Here is a 21,753-nt window from a genome sequence, read left to right as displayed (position 1 = left end):
TTCCATCTGTGCCCTACACGTTCCCATTTCCCAGGCTTTGCTTACATGGCTGCACTAGGTCCCTTCTTCCTTCCCATCCCCATGTGCGCACATATGACTCATCCTTTAAGTCCTGCCTGAGATGGCGGAGTGGCAGGAGCAAACAATCTTAAGCTAGACATCCAACAAACTTCCAGCTCCTTGGGAGAGGACCCATGCTCTGTTTTCACCTTTGTGCCCTCCTCCCTGAGAGTGCCAGGAACACAGTAGGCCTGCACTCAATGATGATGGTGATAATATCTCACGCTTCCTGAGCACTTTTTCGGTGAAAAGCATCCAGCCAGGTACTTTATATTCATTATTATGTTGAAGCCTCCTAACTGCTCTATAATAGAGGTACAATTTGGAGAGAAGGGGAAACTGAGGCTCAAACATGTAAAAGACTTGACCAAGGGCTGGTTAAAGATGGAACCAGGATTGGAACTCAGATATCTGTCCCCTAAGGCACTAAGCCACTTTACAGAAAGAACTAGGTCCCAGAACCCATATGCTCACATCCTTTAAGGCTTGACTGAGATGGTGGAGTGGCAGGAGCACAGGGGTTCTTGGATTGAATCAGGAATTCCAGGAATGAATTCCTGGAATTGATTGAAATCAGTGAATCAGGAATTCCAGAACTGCAGACATTGTTAGGGGTGGAAAGTGTGTGCCCCACAGTGAGATAAGTTAGGAATACTTAGTCCCCCTTTGCAGACGAGGAAGTTGAGTCATGGGGAGCAGTAAGTAACTTGCCTGACAGTGCACAGCAAACAAGGGAGGGAACCCCTGTTCCAGCCTGGCCCCAGAGCCCTAGAATGTTCCCCAAAGGAAACTTCCCTTCCAGCTGGGGTACCCATCCTCGGTATATTTTCTCTAAAAAAAATGTTTCAGATTCCCTCTGCTTAAAATCCTATTTATGAAAATACAAAATGCATGATCGCAAAGCTTCTTGAAGGCCCAGGCTTTCTGTTTCAGTGCTCCCCAAAGTATTACCTGTTCATGTAAATCCAAAGAGAGGAGCCAAATCAGAGCTGTGGGAAGGAAGGAAGAAAAATCTCTGCTCCATCTTGCTTCTGCTTCTCTAAAAACAACAACAGCAATCAGTATTTGCTTTAGGCAAACATAGGCAAATCACAATCATTCTCTCCTGGGATCTCTACATTCCAGCTAAGCTGCCTTTCCAGCTATTCCTCAAACACACCAAGCTCAGTACCCCAGTCCCTTGGTACTTGTTCTGCGTACTGCGACATTCTTTTTCCCCAAGATGGACATGGCTGTCTTGTTTTTCAGATTCTAGTCCCAATTTCTTAGAACCACCCTATCTGTTCTAAATGAGCTATAGTCACTAACCCCAAGGCCCCAGTCACACTCAACCTCACCCTTCTTATCTGACATCATTCTGCACATCTCCTTTCTTATGTGTTTATTCTCAGTTTCCCCTCTCACCCCTACCCACCTGATACACAGTAGGTGGCAAAATGTGAGAGCATAAGTGACTTGTCCATGTAGCTCATGACTGTTTCCTGAGAGCCTAGGGCAGAAGATCTTCCATTGAATGAAGGAAGATATAGCATTCTCACGTATTTAGATCAGTATTTACAAAGATGGAGTTAACAGTGGGTATGTACCACATTTTGGTGCGGCTGAGAAGAACAGTTTATAACTTAGTCCCTTCTACATTATGCACAAGATAAGGTTCTCTGGTTAAAAGTTTCATCTATCTGAGGGACCTTGCCCTGCCGCTCTGCATATGACATTCATTTCCACTAACACCTTGCTCGTCATTTGTATCCGGACAATTAATAGGAATAAGGAGGCGATGTTAGTGGCCTTTCTTCTTCTCCTCCTACTGTAGCATATAATCAACTGTGTCCTTCTCATGAGCAGAGTACTTATTAAGGCTGTCCTGAAAAAGACTTTGAAAGGGAGCCTGCATAAAAGAAATTACATGACTGTCTGGACCTCACCCTTTCTTACCAACAGACACAGACGTGGATAAAAGTGACTGTATTGTGTTTGTTATGTACATCCCTTTGTAACAATATGTTGCCATCAACAAGCCCGTTTTTGTTCTTGGTGCCTTATTTTGATGTAGTCTTCTCTATTCTGTAATCATGAATATGACCTTTGAGTTTGCCAGAAAGTACTCCTTTTACATGGTATGGCACTAATTATAGTGATGACATAGCGCTGTTTATAGGTTACCAATGCGCCAGGATAGAAACAGCTAGAGATGAAGAGTAAATAAAAAGAGAAAATCACTGAGGTCACAGAGCTGGTTCTGCTACCTGGCCAGCTTGGACCTTGAGCACGAATGTCTCGTAGTTTCCCAGAGGCTTAGTCTCTACCTCACTCTAGTATTTTCCTTCACAAATTCAAGAAAAAAAAAAAAAAAAAAAGGTATGCCTTAAGTAAAGATTCTGATTCTTTATATCTGTGATATGTATACTTTCTAAAACATCCACAAGCAATTTAGCAATGCACCCATGTTGAGAACCAGAGGTCTTGATTATGACTTAAAAACCTCAAGGCAGGTGTTCAACTATATTCCTCCTTAGGTAATGCTAGCTCTGTAATGCCAGCAAGCAAACATCAGTGTTCGACGATCTGGATATCGGCCTTATTTTGTCCCATGGGCATTGACATCTGTAACTATATTAAATTCAGTGAGGAATGTGATTTTTCAAGTGATTTGTCAAAAGCTCTTTAAATCCAGTATTTCCTTCTTCCCAAGTCCGCTCTCCCCCACCCCTTTCTTTCCTTCCTTCCTTCCTTCCATTATTCTTTGAATAAGCTTCATGACCTCACTGTCTCTATCAAAATTTTGTTTAATTTACCTCCATATATCTCAGGAGCAAAGTTAAACAGCTTTAAATTCAAAGCAGGGTGAGGTGAAAAATACTCCAGCAAGCCCTGCCATAGTTGGAATAGGTGTGACACCAAGTATGACTATTCGGACCTGTGCTTAGATCTGGTAGGAATATTTGTATCTCTAACATCTGGAGCTTAAGTGGCATGCAAATAATATTTGGCATATATATTTTATTCTAGTGGGGCAGTTATTTCTCTTGGCCTACGTAATCTGAAAACTATGCTCTTTTTAAAGCTTTGAGCTTGGAGTGGAATGAACTGTGTGTCTGTTGTGACATAATATGTCTGAGGGACCACCTCTGGCGTGCTCATCAACAAGTTTATTTACCAAATCTCTCAATATGTATTAAATTACATCAATTAATCCTACATCCAGGATACATGTAACCTTTTATGGTAGCATCCTCTATCAAAAAAGGATCATTCAATTCCTACCTTATTTAGTTGCCTTTTGTAACCCACTAGTCTAAAAAAGGGACACATTTAAAAAAGCATTTGTTTCAAACCTAAATGTTCTAAAGGAAAATCGTAAAGATAGAAACTTATTTATTTCTCTGTCTTAAAACATTAATTTAAAGCAATGGTATTTTTAAAATATATATTCCTGTTGTTGATGTTTCCTCATCTAAGTTAGTGTATATATCTTTATTCTTACACAGTTTCCTACAGTTTATTCAAACAAATGAATACTAAGTCAGCTACAATTTATTCTTATGTTCTGAAACTATTTATAAGCCAAAGGAAAAAAGCCAAAATTGTACCTTTTCAGCATTTCAACACAGTTAATATTATTATCGTCATAACTTTATGAAGGCCTAAAACATAAAGAGAGATCTGGTATGCAATATTATTACACAGGCTATCTAGTAATGTAATTCACTACATTAAGAGATTAAAGAAGGAAAAAGTAATGATCATATCAACAGATGATAAAACAGCTCTAATTCATGTTAAACAAAATCTTAGCAAACTTTGAATAAAAGGGAATTGCCTTAATCCTCATGAAATGTTATACTTAGTCATGAAACATTGGAAGAATTACTTTAAAATTAGAAGCTAGACGAAATATTTATTATTACTGTTTCAATACATCTAATTAGAGGTCTTCAATGCAAAAGGAAAAAAAAATAAGAAAAAAATTAATGATTGGAAATGCTATCTATCTATATCTATGGGGAGAGGTGCCAAAAAATGTATACAAGTGGACACTTTGGTCAGCATTGCTCAAGCAGTAGTTCACCATAATTAGAAGATTCTGGATGCTAATGTAACCGCTTTGAGTACCTCTTGTAATTGCAGAAGTCAAACGTGACTCATATTCATCTTTTGTTATCGGTATATATTGAGTATTACAATTTTAATACAGTTTTCCTTTCTTAAAATGTGTATACTTTTTTGGCACTCTTTGTATATATATATATAAGTGTGAATATATATTGTATATTATATTTTAATATATTATATATTAATATGTTATATATTAATTTTATTATTTTTTGCATATATATGTATGCAAAAATCTAATGAAAATTACGCAAGGCTTTTGCAAAATGATATTAAATTAAAAGTTTAGAATGAGTTGCAGATACAACAGATATTAGACACCAAAGAGAGTAGTAGACAAACTAATTGCAAATTTTCAAAGGAAACTTTCAAAATAATTTATCTGCTATCTCTTACTATCCCTCACTGTGACATGTTTATTTAAAAGTGTTGAAAGGGAATTGTGAGATGGTAGAGGCTTGTTAAGAGATTGCTTTGGTTATCATATTTGATGACGAATGTACATCTCACCAGACCTCTAAAGTGTAATTGGTAAAGTGTGCGCATCCTATCTTCCCAGATGCCCCACAAGAAAGTCTTAGGTGACCTTATTTGGAGAATTTGATATATAACCCTGATGTTTAAAAGGCATATAGTCCACTGGCTGACAAAAATCTAGAGAAACAAAGAGGACTGCTGACAGCCCCTCGGAGAGAGGAATTAGAATGAGGTGGCTAACTTAGTATCAGTCTGCATCCTGGAGTTTATTGGGTCAAGGGCATAAATGTTCCCCCAAGAATTAGACGTGGGCCATGAAGAGAAGAGACATGGTCTGCAGCCATTTTTTCTTCTGTCTAACAAGAGTAAAACAGTGGAATATAATGGTAAGTGTGTGCAGCACCCTGGAACTAGGGCCTACAGCCAGATATAGAAGCTGGAAGGAAATGATATGTCACCCATGATATGGAAGTTGTAGAAGGATGGGACCCAGCAAGATAGCTTATGTGAAATGTATGAAAGATCCTATAATAGAGTCAGCATTGACCATCTGCCAGGCTCTAACCAATTTTTCTCAAATATATTTTTTTTAAATTTAATACAACCAAAAACTGAGATGTATTTTCAGATATTTTAAATTTATTTGTGATTAAAAGGTCCAAAACTTAGCAAGATAAATTTCAAGAACAAATGTGGTGATAGGAGGAAATTTCCACATCTGATGTTGAAACTTATTTTAAAATCAGAGTAGTTGAGAATCTGGAATTAGCACAGAGTAGTTAAGAGTTTGAGTTAGACTCAATAAACAAATGGAATAAAATTAGAAACTATAAAAGTACATATATGTGTGTGTGTGTGTGTGTGTGTGTGTGTGTGTGTATATATGTATATATATATGCAGGTGATTAATTTACAAGCCTATATTATAAATCAATGGAAAATAATTGTCTATTGACTCTGTCAGTAAATGATCCTGGGATAATTGGGGGTATGAGTTAGAACTGTACTTCACAGAATGCACAAAATAAATTGTGGATAGATTAAAGACCCAACATTTAAGGATAAAACAAGTAAAACTTATAAATCACATAGAAAAATATCATGACCTTTGAGTGAGGACAATCATTTTTTCAAACAAGACATTAAAAACACAAACTACAAACAACATATTTAATAAATTTGACTTTGTTAGCATTAGAAACATTACTACAACAAAACAGTCCGCAAACCAAGTGAAAACAGAATGCCACAGTGTGTGAAAAGATACTTCCAAAATTGGGATATAGCGACCAATTTTTGAAAATAGACTAGCAGTTCAGGTGAGAAGATATCCAAGCGGCCAATATACAAAAAAGATATTCAATTTCCCTGGCAATTAAAGGTCGATGGAAGCTACATTTAAATACTGTTTTATAACCATCAGATTCCAAAGAAGGCTAACATCTGGTGATATCAAGAGCTTTGTGAGGATGTGGAGATATACAGATTCTCATACACTATTTGTTTGACAAACAACAGTTTGGAGTAAAAGTTTGTGAGTAACCTGCCAATAGCTAGTAAAGTTCAAGAGTTCCACACCTTACAAGACACTGATTTTTCTCCTAGTTAGACGTTAGAAAAGCTCTCTTATGTAAACACATGGAGACATGCCTAGGGAGATGAACTGCAGCCTTAGAAACAGCCCAGATCATTGTCAGAAGTCTAGATGGACACATTTGGTTGAATTCATACAATGTGATACCTACTACAGTTAAAATGAGTTAATCTAGAAATGGAGGACGCTGTGATATACAATGGAAGAAGGAGTTATTATAAAAGGAATAAAAAATGGTGATGGGAAAAAATACAGTACCGAGACAATGTCAGTAGTTAAGCGTGAACACTCAGTGCCATGTCCTTCTTAAGCTTTACATAATCAACCCCTTGACTACCTGTTGCCACCTAAACCCTTGCTTTCATAGCATAAAAGCAGGGTCCTTATCATATGTTTAATTTAGGTACTAACTTCATAGTGCCTTCCATAAGTCCTATAATTAGAAACATGTGATTAGAAATATAACTGAATAAAGCCTCCTCTAATACTTTCACAAATGTTTGAGTTGTAAACTATCACCTAATTTTACTTTTTCCCCCACAAATCTGTAGATATTCTTGACCTTGTTTAGAAAGTTGTGTTTAATTGGGATATCCAATCTTTGGCCTAGACTTAAATAATTAATTTGATTTAAAAAAAAAAGTATGTGCAACTATATGATAAAAATGTTTCAATTTTTTGAGTACTTAAAACAATGACAACACTCATTCTATTTTTGGCTGATTTAAAAAAAAATAGTGTGAAAAGTTATTAGTGAGTTAACAATGTACTATTAAGATTCATAATATTTAGTCATTTGATTTACTAAAAACTCTCACTATTAAATAAATGACTAGCTACTAATAATTGCAACAAGATAGTCCTTTAGAAAAATAAGTAAAATCCTTATATTGCCTTTATTCCTGTTTGAAAACTTTGTAGACGTAGAATCACAGAAAGCCATAAAATGAAGTGTAAGTTGCCTTAGCAGTAGGAAAAACCTGACCTAAGACATGTATAACATGCAGTATTTTAAATAAAGAAGAAAAGCCTTAAAAGGATTTCTGCTTGTTACAACATCCATTTGTACTACAGCTTTCCAGAAAAACAGAGATGCTTTCAAATACTGTTTGGGTTTATTTTCTAAACAGTAGGAAATCTTTCTTGTGCTTTGGAGTCTGAATAAGATTATTAAACTCTATCAAGGAAATATCAAATCAGCTAACCTATTAAGCATTTATTTCTAAAGCTGACATTTTATATTTCTTAGATTTCTACCCAATTAATTGTGAATAATCATGTCCACACACACACACGTTTTTTATTAATTTTGTATGTGATTCTATAAATATAAATACGAGTATGATAGATTTGGAAGAATTGGATGACATTTTCTTAATATGGCCTTAACATTTCTTTTGCTTAGAACTTCACCAAAAGTCTCTATATACCTCTCTACAATGACTCATATTTCTGTCTCCTTCAATATTGCAACATTATTATTTTAGATTTTCTTATATGATTTTTGGCCAAGATAGCTAAGCTTACATGAGCTTATCTCAAGAACCTTACCAAGGTTCATTTTTCTCCCAGTCCCCAACTTCTTATTTTTGAAAAAAAAAAAAAACAAAAAAGAAAACAAAGAACAATCAGATAGCTTTGTAAGAAACCTTTTAAATATAAATTAAACTTTTAAGAACATATTTTTTACTTTGCCCCTTATTTCTAATTGAAAATGAATTTATGGAAACTGGAAAAACAGATACAGAGTAGTACATAAAATTAACCGAATGACCTTTTGCAAGTCTTGGACTACAGATACAAGTCTTGAATCCACATGACTCATAGGCTGAAAATTGTCCAGTCTAACAGCAAACTTCATGTGCTAACAAATCAGCATAGTCAAAATTCCTAATGTTGTAACAGCAATGAAACTAACATAAGGGGAGAACCATATACTAAATATGCATATGAAACACTGTAGATTATATGTATTTTTCTTTAACTATGAAATATGGGTTTTATTCCAAATTAAACAGACTAAAATATGGTAATATAATGATTTATCACTTTATTCTTAACATAATTTAGATATTTACTAAAATTTTGGGTGTCTGGACAGTTGTTAGATACTGACGAGAAAGAACCTTTAAAAAAACATGGTTATAATAAATCTTCACATTATCAGAATTTGATTTTACTTTAGTTTTCAAGAACACAGTGTAATCAGAATACATTTTTGGTAGTTAGAAATGATTCTTAATCTTGTGATATCTTTTGCATAATATAGATATGAACTACAGCTTGTTATAATCAATTTTAAGAAAGATTTTTAAAAATCATGCTATTTATGTTTATTGCACACCACCTGAATTGTTTTGTTTTCAAAATAATCTTTGCCTTGAAACTTACCTGTAGAATATCTTTTTGTCATACTTTTAAAAAGTGAAGAAACTAACTTCATTCTTGTGTGTGTCTGGGCCAAATTTTAAAGGATTACGTTCTTAATCTTGACATTCAAAGGAGACATCCCGCGATGTTGTAAGCGTTCCAGCAGGATTAAGGAAAGAGACTGCAGTGTCTCTAAGAGCTCTCCAACCTGTCTCCAATATGCTCATTTCTCAGTGGTGAGGCAGGGCGGGACAGAGTCTCTAAGCCCTTGACCTCTTCAAAGAAGTCAACTGTGTCAAGTGTGACTACCTGTAATTTATTAAGTAACACGGAGGGAATTCATGCCGCATTTTTCACTTGTAACACTTTCCTCCCCAGCCTTATTTAGTGATGCCAAAATAATAAGTAGGAAATACCTTATGCCATAAATATTTTTCCTTAGATTACAAGTGGGAATTAAATAGCAGTAAATGTGAACAATTCATATCCATTTATTGCATATAAGATGCTCTGGGCCAATACTTTTTTGCCATTTACTATCTTTCTTATATTTTATATATCCAAACAATAAATATTATCCATGATTCCATGTAAAACTTGGAAATATAGTGTTGATTCAAGTTATTAAGACATACGATTATACTTTCTCACGTGAATGTATCAAGACTGAAGCTGAGAGGATGATATTATGGGTACACAAAAGAGTAACTCGAAATGAAGACTTCATTTGATTTTCAATGATGAGTATGTGGGAAGATTTCAAGGAAACATTTAAAAATTGAGAAATATGTGATCGGTGCATTTACAGAGACAGGAATTTCCCAGCGTGAATAGGCTCATACCATGTTTCCCCAAAAATAAGATCTAGCCGGACCATCAGCTCTAACACATCTTTTGGAACAAAAAGCAATGTAAGACCCAGTCTTATTTTAGTATAATGTAAGACTGGGTCTTTAATATAATATAATATAATATAATGTAATATAATGTAATGTAATGTAATGTAGTGTAATGTAATTAATGCAATGCAACGCAACGCAACGCAATATAATATAATATAATATAATATAATATAATGCCAGGTCTTACATTAATTTTTGCTCCAAAAGACGCGTTAGAGCTGATGGTCCAGCTAGGTCTTATTTTCGGGGAAACACGGTATGTGAAATTAGCTAAATGCATGGCTATTGAGCTGTATTACACAGAAGTTAAAATTGTGGTTGAATACAATGTTTGGGTTTCATATAAACAAGCGTAGGGTGTTTTCATCTACTTTCTTAATTCAGCAATTGATGATGACAAGTAATAAACTACCATCTTCACTTGGCAACTGTTAAAAGTTATCCTAAAGTCAAAAATATATTGTGACATCCTACATATCTGATTCTTTTTTTCATTTTTTTCTACTTCACTAAGAAATCACAGAATTTTATCTACATATGACCGTGTCAAATCTGTCGATGGCAAATTTAATGCCAACCAGGAAAACACTCTTTAAAGAATGCCAGAAAGTACAAACAAATAAGTTCAAAAAATAATAATAATAATGGCTTTTGCCCGCTTACGAAAGCATCAGAAAAGTGAAAGCTTCGAATCAGTTAAGCCTTGTAGTTTTGCTTTGTTTGGAAAAACAGAATCTTCCTGCTGTAGCTTTAGAGAGGCTTTGTTGGAAGAGACAGATAGATGAGATTAGAGTTCCTGATTTCTGTGAAGCCTATACTGTCCATATCACTGTCTCCTTCCACTGCCTTTTTGTTTAATATATGCATATTTTTTTCAATTACAGTTGGCCTACAATATTAGACATTTATATAACTTACAAAGTGATCACCCCAATAAATCTAGTATTTATCCATCTGACAGGATACAGTTATTACAATATTATTGACTATATTCCCTATGCTGTACTTTACATCCCGTGACTATATGTATATTTTTAATTATAGTTGGCAGTCAATATTATTTTATATTAGTTTCAGGTGTACAGGACAATGGTTAGGCATTTACATAATTTAAGAAGTAATCCCCCTGATAAGTCTGACACTAAATGTAGTTTTTTACATTACTGACTATATTCCTCATACTGTATTTCACATCCCCGTGACTACCAATTTGTACTTCCTAACCCATTCACTGTTCTCACCCATCCGCCCAACACTCTCTCCCATCTAGCAAACATCAGTTTGTTCTCTATATCTATGAGTCTATTTCGGTTTTGTTTGTTTGTTCATTTATTCTGTTCCTTAGATTCCATATATAAGTGAGATCACTATAATATGTGTCTTTCTTAGCCCAGGACTTTTTATAACCAGCAATTTATACACATTAATTCCTTACCCTTTTTCACCCAACCCCCATTGTCTTTTTGATGTTCAGACCTATATAGAAAGGAAGGAGAGGAGGCTGATTTTGTTGGTTTTAAGTAAGTAAATTAAAATTGCTACAGAAAACCTAATTCTTGACCTACAGCATTTCCAAAGACTTCTCAGATGATGATCTCCCACAGGTATCTTTACGAAGTCTATTTTGGCATGCAGTTTGTATATGTGTATGTCCTTGCATGTATGTGCACTTCATTTTAACACACACACGCACACACAGACGGTCAGTTAAATATGTGAACTCAACCTAGAAAAAGTGCTACATACCTCATTGCTGAATGTCACTATGGTCACCTTCAAAGTACTCCCCTTGGGAAGCTATGCACCGATGCCAGCACCTAGTCCACCCTTCAAAGCAATTTTAGAACTCTTTTCTGGAATGGCCATCAGAGCTGTCATCGTATTACCCTTGATGTCCTGAATGTCATCAAAATGTTTTCCTTTCAATATTTCCTTTATCTTATGGTAGAGAAAGAAGTCAATGGGGTCCAGTTCAGGTGAGTAGGGAGGATGTTCCAATACAGTTATTTGTTCACTGGCTAAAAACTCGGTCAGATAGTGCTGTGTGAGCTGGTACATTGTTGTGATACAAGAGCCATGAATTATTGGCGAAAAGTTCTGGTTGTTTTCGTCCAAATTGTTCACACAGCCTTTTCAGCACTTCCAAATAGTAAACTTGGTTAACTGTTTGTAGAGTTGGTACAAATTCATAATGAATAATCCCTCTGATATCAAAAAGGTTAGCAACATCATTGCAACAAGTTCATGAACTTAATTATCAGACCTCGTATATACACACATGTGTGTGCATATACATATATCTGTATATTCCATACACATTGGGATTTGTAGGTTTTTAAAAAAAATTTCTTACTCCTAAATACATTATTCAAAACAAGCATCCTATTTTGGGTTTACAAGATTTGAAAACTGGTGTATATGTATATTATATGGCGTGCCCAGAGAAATGTAGTATAGAGAAAATTCCACTTTCAGAAATAAATCAATCCTTGTAGGAATATTTACATGTAAATGTTTCTGTCTCTATAAGTATAGACGTAGTTTACATTTCTCTGTTCACATGGACATATAGTCTTGGGCATCTCTCTTAAGACAGGATCATACAATAATGTGCCTGGTATTTTTGCAGCTCATGGTAGATAGAGATCAGCCTTCCAAGAGGGTCAGAGTGAATGCACAGGAATAATACATATTTGATCAAAATTCACTTGTAGGCTAAGAGATGACTGGCAGAGAACAAGCAATATTAAGCACTCCGCTCTGCTCAGAGAAAGCATAGTGAATTCCTAGCCAAGAATACCATCTGTTGAATATGAAATTCTTGGATCAAGGCATTATAGATACATATCCCCAAACAGCAGGGACAGAAGTCTTTCTGGAAACAAAATCACAATAGGGTTGCAGAAATGCCAAGTGAGAGAGAGGCAAATAACTGTTTGCTGCGTTGTGGGGAGCACACTTCCTTACTGGTAGTGCAGAGCATGAGTAATTACATGGCATGGTTCGTGATGCTGGTAGTAAATAAACGTGCTGCACGTAGTCACCCTGTTGGAATAATTTCTACACCAGTATGCCAACTATTGGCCATGGGTAAATCAAAATCTTTTTACCATGTGTGTTGTCTGCACCTTTATTCACTCTCAGAATTCTAGTGCTCCCTGTCACTTTATGTTTTCTAAAGATAATAGAATGATGGCTGTATGATATTCAGTGGGAAGATTTATATAAAACGATTAATGAATGATACTTGTCCCTAAGATAAGACTCAGACACAATTTTACACTTTCTATTTGGATCTGGTATTTTTATAAAGACCACTTTTCTATCTATATATAAAGATACAGTCTTTACTAGAATGAGTCCAAATATGATTCTGCATCTTAATTTTAGGGAAGCAGCCCGGTTTCCAGGGATAGACAATTGTTGACACAGAAATGACTTATATTAATGAGAAGACACATAAATGGCAGACAGGAACAATGACAAACACAATAGGAGAAATAATAGTAGATATATCGATGTTAATGAAAGAACCTTGATTCCCTTAACTGCACTCATTAAGAAAAGTTGGAAAACAATGGAAAACCAGTGACTAAAATGTGGATTAATTCAGAATTTCTCCTGGTTTCTATTTTTCTGTTTGTTTGTTTTGTTTTCATTCAAACTATTGCATGCAGATGTTTTATTTTAGTTTTACTCTGGACAGTTCTGTATTTTTCTTCAGTTTTCTGGAGCATTATACCAGCCTTTTCAGATGTAGTCAATTATTATTAGCATATAGTAGGTGCTCAAAAATTAGTTAATGGATGGACTAGGATGATGATATACAGCATCTCAAAAGCACTCTTTTAGGTATTTTACATGTATTACTCATAACAATTCTAATGAGTACATGCAATTAGGATCTCCAGTTACGTCTGTAGGAAAATAGAGACAGATATTTTAGGTAAAAATGCCAAAGGTTACTCAGTTAGTTAGCTGACTTGAACCTGGCTCACTACAGATCCTATACTCCTAACCACTTTTCTATATTTTACGTGAAAAAAATCATGGGTTCCCTTTTAATATTATGTTTTTAGGCCCACAGTATGCCACTGCTTTGTATTCATAATGAGGTTCTTTGTATCTTATGCTTGGGTAGAGCATTCATTGGGGACAGTGCCCTGCCGTTATCCATGTACAGAGCCCATTTACTTCTGGTAATTTTGAGAGATGCATTTACCTTCAAGAATTCCTGTTAATCCTTCTGTCAACAGATTGCAAGCAACACAAAGAGCAGCATAATTATTCAGGTGAATTAGGATTTATAGAATAACCACTTAAGGGTTTAATGATTTGCCCTTGATTTTCTCTGAGCCTTTCTTTATATCTCACACATGCCACAAATTTTGTTTCCTGTTATATTTGTATATGCTTCTTTCTCTTTCTAGGCCTCTTGAAGGCAAGAGTCATTATTTAATGGTCTTTATAATTTCAACCCTTGCTAGTAAAACAAAATACATAAGTCAAAGATATCAGTGACAATTCCAAAAATTAGTAACAAAAATAACATCTTGCATTGTGATTTGACTTCTTAAAACATTATTGCTGAATCTTTTAAAATGCATATTTAATAAAGAATATCTTTTAAAAAGTATAACTTCTCCCTTAGGATCTCTGCAACCATGTCTCAAATCTTTTTACTGTGATCAACTTTTGAAAGAGTCAACTTTAAAAATAAGTACTCGTAATTAACTCCATCTACCTAGTAGGGTGTCGTGAAAGCTTCACGTACCTTAAATGTTTTCTATGATAATATTAAAATATGGTTTTATGTTCCAATACTTATTTTAGCTACACGATAGAATATATCTTGTGTAACACCCCCCAAATATCTTATACTTTAGGTATTCTATTTTTTCTTCCTAATATGGTGCATTTGCACTACATTTTTGAACTATTTCAGACATGTTATCTTGCAATTCTGACTCAGTCAGAACACAGCTAAGAGCACCACTTGTTTGCTTTAGATAAATGAGTTGCTGGTCATCCATCACGTCTCACACTGAAAATGACCACAGTGCAGTAACATGGTACTGTTGGCAAAAGTTGGCAAGATTATACCCATAAGTATAATTGGACTATGTCCTCAAACCAGGATTTTTTATAGTTTAAACTGTAAAGTTGTTATAGTTTATAAGGAATGTAATATAATGTATTTTAGAAACAGAAAAATAAATTTTAATAAATACAGAAAAATATATATATTTTTAAAGGCAACCTTATTTTAATAATTTCAGGATTTGGGGTAATACTGTATCAAAATATAACATGTCAAGAAAACGTTTTCTTCTTTTCTGAACATAACTTGCATGTGAGGTTAAGATTGTAAATCAATCTCTGTACTGATAGGAAATGTGTTGAATGCTGTATGTAAAATACCAAAAATGACTTAAATAATAAATGTGTTTTTACATTGTTTAACTCTCAGTATAGAAATATTAAGATTAAATTTAGAATAGTGTCATATTTCGACATGTGTTCTTACATGAAAATTTCTTCAAAACAATTTACAAACGCTCCCCATAGCAATTTTCATTTTTCCCCATAATACTCCACTTAATGTTGCTCTTTGAATAGTAATTTTAGCTAATGGAGAAGCAGCATTATATTCAAAGAACCATCAACTATCAGTGTCCTACAATAAGGAAAGATCCTGAAAAGGGCTATGTTAATGAGCTCAGCATTTTAGCTCTCATACAGTTCTGTTGAGTAAAGCGAACTAATTTCCTTCCGCATGCCCGAGATAACTTAGTAAGATTTTAAAGCTTCTTGCCAAATGTAATTTGACCTAATAATTATCCCTAAAGATGTGATTAAGAAACACCTGACTCAGATGCCGAGTACGTATGCAAACCACAATCATCACCCCTTCCTCTCCTTTAATTTCAGGGGCTAACCACCTAGTCAGCAGGCTGATAACTGGCCTTTAGAAGTCACCTGCCGACTTATTCAGGTCATTGAACTTCCGCCGAAATATGCCTAACAAGAATAAGAGGGTCCTTGATGTGTACAAGCATTAAATGTATGCATTGTTATGGAATATTTATGGGGGAGAAAAAAATAATTTCTGTCAGCTGTCTTTAATATACATGCTAACAAATACTAAAAAAATAAGTCAAACAGTAAGAATATATGCAATTTCACAAAAGTGGATATGTACCCTAAGGATTCCAACAAATATATTTTTTTCCTCTAGAACTTGATACCTAGTTTTGAATATGAGAAGATAGATTTTTAATCTTTGAATTTTAAAAGTTGATGAGAAGCATACTATTTTATATTTATTTTTTAACTCTTTTTGTTTGTTCCGAATTTATTGTTTAATGCTTAAATAAAATGTAACTCCATGTTTCCTTATCAGAATATCTATGGACAGTGTTATCTAGATCCATTTTTTATGCCTCCCCAAATCTCGTGATGTAGCAAAATGTTTAAGAATAGAAAACTTGTTCAGTTAAAAAGTCTTTATGAAATACACTTGACAAATAACATTATTAGAGTGTATCTCAATTTAAGGAATGTTTTCAGTGAGACTAGGATTAGTAATTTTCGACTTTTAGCTGAGTTCGTTTTTCAAAGTCCTCTACTCCAGAAAAAATTTTCTGGACAAACCCTAAGACTGAAGTAAACTTTTTGAGATTTCTGATGGGTTATGACCTACCCATGGTCTACATTCATGCTACATAGATGCAACCAAACATATTAAGAATACCAATGGAGTATATCAAATGCGTAACTTAGAGTAGATTTAAAGTATGCATATTTAGCATTCATTTATTTCTTACCTGAAAAAACTTTTAAAATCTCTACATGGCATGTATCTATATCCTCTACACAGGATATATATATCCTGTGTATGTGTATATACATACACACACGTATGTATATATATATGTATATATGTATATATGTATATATGTATATATGTATGTGTATATGTATATGCATATATATGTATATATGTATATGTATATATATGTATATATGTGTATATGTATATATGTACATATGCGTATATATATATCTTAGGGATTTCAGTTATTTGTGGATTTTTATTAAAAGAAAAAAGTAATTAAGGAAAAACATATATTTTAAATTTGGAAAGTAACTTGAATTCCTCTTTGTGAGATTAGGATATGAAAATAGATGATTGTACGATAGTTTGTTATTTTTTTTATCCCATTTAACATCTGAATTCACAGTGATTTTTCACAACTTTATTAATTGATAATTGGTGGTCTGATTTTGAGAGAACCATATTATTAACCATTACCAAAATAAAAAAGGTAAAGTAAAAATGACTTTGATGAAAAAGATAACTTTATATCCTGATTTAACTCCCATTTAATCTTACCGTTATTGTGAGGAAGGTTTACTCAACCAAAATATAATATATAATTATACATAACATGTACTTCTCATTCCACTTACAAATTACGAATAAAGTTTCCACTTAACTCAAGAAGAATTTCACAACTTAAAACCACAGTGAGATTCTGGATGTATATAATTAAAGAGTGGAGCTAAATGCTTGCATGATTAAAGGAAATGAAAAATTAGAAGTATTTATAATGGTTGAATTGTGAAATTATAATCAGGCTCAATCTGAAGTACTGTGATTTCCATTCCGGTGGTCGTTTCAGTAATCTCTTGCCTGATGGAGTTACTATTCTTTTCCCATGCACGTGTTCAAATTTCCTGCATATTTCACGTTATAGTTATGAGAAACTGCCTAATTCCATGTTCTGAAAAGAGGTTGGTATAATGGTGATGTGCAATAAGATTTCTTTATGAATAAGAAAAGCAATGTACAAATATTTTCCATAGACACATACTCTAAAATATACATATTTCTATATCTCTAAGAAACGAGATTATCCTTTTCCAAATAAATATAAAAAGTCAAATGTAAAAGTTTTAATCTTTGTTAGATATAATGATGAAATAAATGTATTCAAAAGAACTTGTAGGGGTAGACACTGATGAAGGAAAAAAACTGAGGAATTAGGAAAAGCTACGGACATAAGGTATGTTTGGGATGAGGTTTCTAATCCATCAATAAGGATAACATTTCTGTTATCCAGAGAGATTTGTTTACAATGTGTTATATTAAAATCACAGAACATTAGTGTTGAAAGGGCCATTACAGATCATCTAGACCAATGATTCTTACCTGATTTGAGTTATGAGACCCTTAAGAAATAGGTGTGTTAAAGACTCTCACTGGAAAATTACACATTTGCCCAAAGTTACAGTTTTGCACACAGTTCTACATACATTTCCAGGAATCCCAGTGAATCCAAGTAACCCATAGAATAATTTAAGAGCCTCTTATTATTCTAAGTTTATTTTATAAATGAGCTGGGTAAACTAGAGACCCATAGAGGAAACACACTCCTTAATTACAATTCTATTGACCTTCTAATACCTCTCCAAGTTGTCCAGTCATCTGCAGTTATGATGTTTCAAACAGACTCCCAGTTCATGTTCACATTTTTTATTTCTATGACTGAATAGAATTGGAAATTTATGAAAGCAACTTCCACTTTTCCATCTGAGATTAATCCAGTTTCACTACCTAATTTTATTTTTATGGAGGGTAGGGGGGATTATTCTGTCCTTACTCTTGTGTGTTTGTGTGTGTGTGTGTGTGTGTGTGTGTGTGTGCGTGTGCACATGTATATACATGTATCCACACACCACCATTTCAGATTTTTGTCTGAACCGTGCTGTAAGAGTTTATTTCTGCATCCATCTGCCATAGAATAATGTGTACTGAGGAATTTGTTGTCCCATGAGAGACACTCGAATGCTGTACTCTCATTTCCCACAGCACCTGATTTTCAAACTGGATGAGATTTTTGTGGTGGTTGTTGTTGTAAACCACAAGGAATTGTTTTGAACTTCCTAGAATAAAAACTTTGTGACAACTGAAAAATAACAGGAGCATTCGTTTTCATCAGCTTCATTTAATTACAGTTTAAGGGGATGTCAATGATAACACTACTTGTTGTTTCCCTCTTACCCTGAGTAATAATCAATAAGTAAGTTCTATTTTTTGCAACACTCTTGTGAAAAGAGTTGCCCAGTGAACTTTGGTATGGTAAAAATGACTTAAAGGCTTCTTTTCACTTCTTTCTGCTTTTTAAAAATGTATATCTCTGAACCCACCTCTCAAGGTAGTGGAATATTGTGGGGAGCTGGGATTTTTCTGAGTAATATGGGAAGCATATTTGTCTTCTACAGATTTGTATTGAAGTTGTAGAAATGAAATTGCAAATTATAGTGAAATTTCTGTCTATATATTAGTTGGAAGATAAATATTTTAACTTGAAACTCAAACATTGGCTTTTCTTAAAGCATCACTGTAAATACGTTCTCTTCCACTCAGTTCATCTTCGGTTCCTCCTGTAACCAAGTTGATCACTGTGTGATCTTAAAGAAGTTACACTTCTGAGATTCTGAAAGGCAACAACGTGTGCCAAAGAGTCTCTAATTCCCTCCATGGTGGTTGGGAGGATTAAAGGAAATAATACATGGAAAATCCTGTTATTAACAAAATAAAATATCACAAAGTGATATTGAACCTGTTTATAAATCTTAATTAGTGTCATTTGAGTCTCTCAACACCTAATAACTGGAATTTTTAAATGATCTTCCCATCTTCATTCTTCTTTTCAAGTTTATAGCGGACATGTTGTTGGGAGAGGTGAATCCAAGACTTATATTTGTCACTATCTTTGGGGACATCCTGTACCTTTCATCTGCACTTATACACATCCTCAAAATAGTGATGATAATACTTGCCTCTTAGAGCCCTAAGAAGGACTGAGTGAAATAATATATGTAAAAGCCATTTGTAAATTACCTGGACTAAAGAAAAAATGAGATGATGGTTCTACCTTCTAGAAAATTTTTCAGGAAAGAAGCCATCAAAGCTAATTCAATCTAGAACCAAATATTTGAATCTGTGCAGATATCTACAACAATTTCTAGAACAGAAACATTCTAGGCATCTTGATATAAAGCTGAAACAATCTTTTCAGATTTTATGTTAAAAAGAGAGAGAGCTGTATGATCACTCCTCCACTATTATATAAGTCATGTTAAAAACAAATCAATGGAAAACTACAAAATGGCAAAGCATGTCATGAAGACTGAAAAAAAATGTTCACAATAGATTATGAGGAGATAGGTGTATTTTCCTTGTAAGAAACATTATACTGCAGAATCACAGACAGGTCATATTAAGATAACAGAAAGCATTTATGATAAACAGAAGAAACCAGCATGACACATCCAGCAGTGGGACTGGAAGCAGTTTTCCAGCATCTGTTAGAGCCAAACAGAACTGGGGAGAGCATTAGTGAAAACCCTGCCCTTCATCCAAATACCACTGACAGAGAACACATGAAAAACAAAAAAATATGTGTGGTTCAGCTGAAGGCTGCTCCTCCAAAATATTGCCTGCAGCCAGTGCACATTTTCCTTTAAATTCTTAAAAACATTCAAATTCAGTTTTATGATCAATATTACCAAAAATTTTATGCTTTAGGGACAAGTTATTCAGAGTTAGCATCAAATTTGCCATATAATTTGCCATATAATTCTTTTGTTTCTTGAAAAGACAAAATCCCTGGGCTTAAATATTGATAGCCACACTAATAATCTTTTGAGTAAAGGTGTATCAATAAGGTGAAAAATCAAATATAGTAGTTGAGTGTGTATTTACAGCAACCAAAAAGACCTTTAGCTCTGTGAAAGCTAAAGATATAATAGAGAACTGAATTATAGATCTACTAGGTGGGGTTTTCTTTTATGGTTGAAACCTTGGCTTTAAATATCTGTGGTACCATTTTCTTTCCTTTTATTTTAGGCTATTAATTGTGGTTATAAGAATTGGTCCCATGGTAGATTTTGTACCTGGCTTACATTACTATATTTCTGTGGTCTGGTGGGTCCCTACCTGCAACTGTCACCTTTACCGTCGAGTATTATGTCTGAGGATGATTAATGATAGGAACCAGAAGGAATGGGAGTAGATCAATGGGGGCACCTGCAGGGGATTTTATAACATTTTGATTCCTCCTTAGGATCCACTGACACCAGAACTGTTGTCAGCAGGCCCATCAAAGAAACATAGTTTCCTATCAGGCATCTGCACTTGTTCTATCTTCCAAAGTAACTTCCATTCATATCTTTTGTGTAGGTCTCTGTTTTGTGATGGGCCATTATAAGAAATCATTATTTCTGATATATTATTAGATTGGTGCAAAAGTAATTGCGGTTTTTGCAATTATTTTTAACCTGTTAATCCACAATTACCTTTGCACCTACCTAATAAAAAGTGATTTCAGCATAACCATTTATTATAAAATCAAAAACTCTCTTCTAAAGGTGAAGAAAAGCATAATCTTAACAGAGAGCCATGTACAGGTGGATTGAGGCCTTGGAGTGAAGCAATCAACTGAGATTTTTTGCAAGGGAAATAAGATGCTTTTAAATGAGAAAATAATAATAATAAGCCTTGTATGCTACTATAATGTTTAGGAAATTTTCCGTTAATTTTTAACCTTGCTCTGGTTGTTTCATACTTGATCAGTTATTGATATATTGTTAGTTGTAAGAAAGATATTATAATTTTTATCTACTTAAGCTTGGAGTAGTCTTGCCATGGTGCTGCCATCATCAGATGCTGAATTTTACTTGGTGCTGGTGACCTTAGGGTAAATAGAAAGCTGTTGTGTGGAAATAACCTGCCTAACATTTCAGGCCCGCAATAAGTGCAGAAATATTATATAACATAGCTTCTCTTATAATATATATTGTAATGTGCAACATAAGCAAACCATGCGTGCAAAAGATACCTGGTAGTTCCCAAAATATTCTCAATTATTTGTATTATATAAAATTGTTCTCCTGCCATAAAAAGATTGGGGCAAGCAGATTGAATTATTTCTGACTTTCAGAATGTATCTAGCTTAACTATTCAAGAATATCTGTTTTATATTTGCCTATTTCCAAGATCTGAGTCACCTTTCCAGTACAGGAAAGGATGTGACCAAGCTCATATGAAAATAGAAAGTTGGCTCTGTAGGGGAAAAAAAAATTAGGAAGTAATTGAAGGATATAAAAAGGACTTAGAGAAGAACCTCCTTTTCACCTTGTCCCAAAATGCAGTGTAAAATAGATACT

General features: G+C 34.2%; 1 protein-coding gene and 1 long non-coding RNA gene across 6 annotated transcripts in view; one reads left to right on the top strand and one right to left on the bottom strand.

Annotated features, from left to right (window-relative positions):
• Positions 1-8,849, bottom strand: part of LOC308500793 — a 35,907-nt gene extending 27,058 nt beyond the window's left edge. Inside the window, exons 1-2 of the long non-coding RNA XR_013993781.1 lie at positions 8,636-8,849; positions 1,012-1,099 (exon numbers count right to left, since the gene is read on the bottom strand). This is a non-coding gene — a long non-coding RNA (uncharacterized lncRNA). The remainder of the gene's footprint in view (positions 1-1,011; positions 1,100-8,635) is intronic.
• The window catches only part of PCDH7 (protocadherin 7), a 409,833-nt gene that overhangs the window by 336,290 nt on the left and 51,790 nt on the right, over positions 1-21,753 (top strand). The window lies entirely within an intron of this gene.

This window comes from Rhinolophus hipposideros (assembly GCF_964194185.1).
Source record: "Rhinolophus hipposideros genome assembly, chromosome: 1".
NCBI classification, from domain to species: domain Eukaryota; kingdom Metazoa; phylum Chordata; class Mammalia; order Chiroptera; family Rhinolophidae; genus Rhinolophus; species Rhinolophus hipposideros.
Note: the sequence above shows the minus strand (reverse complement) of the source record. Positions and strands in the feature narration are given on the sequence as shown.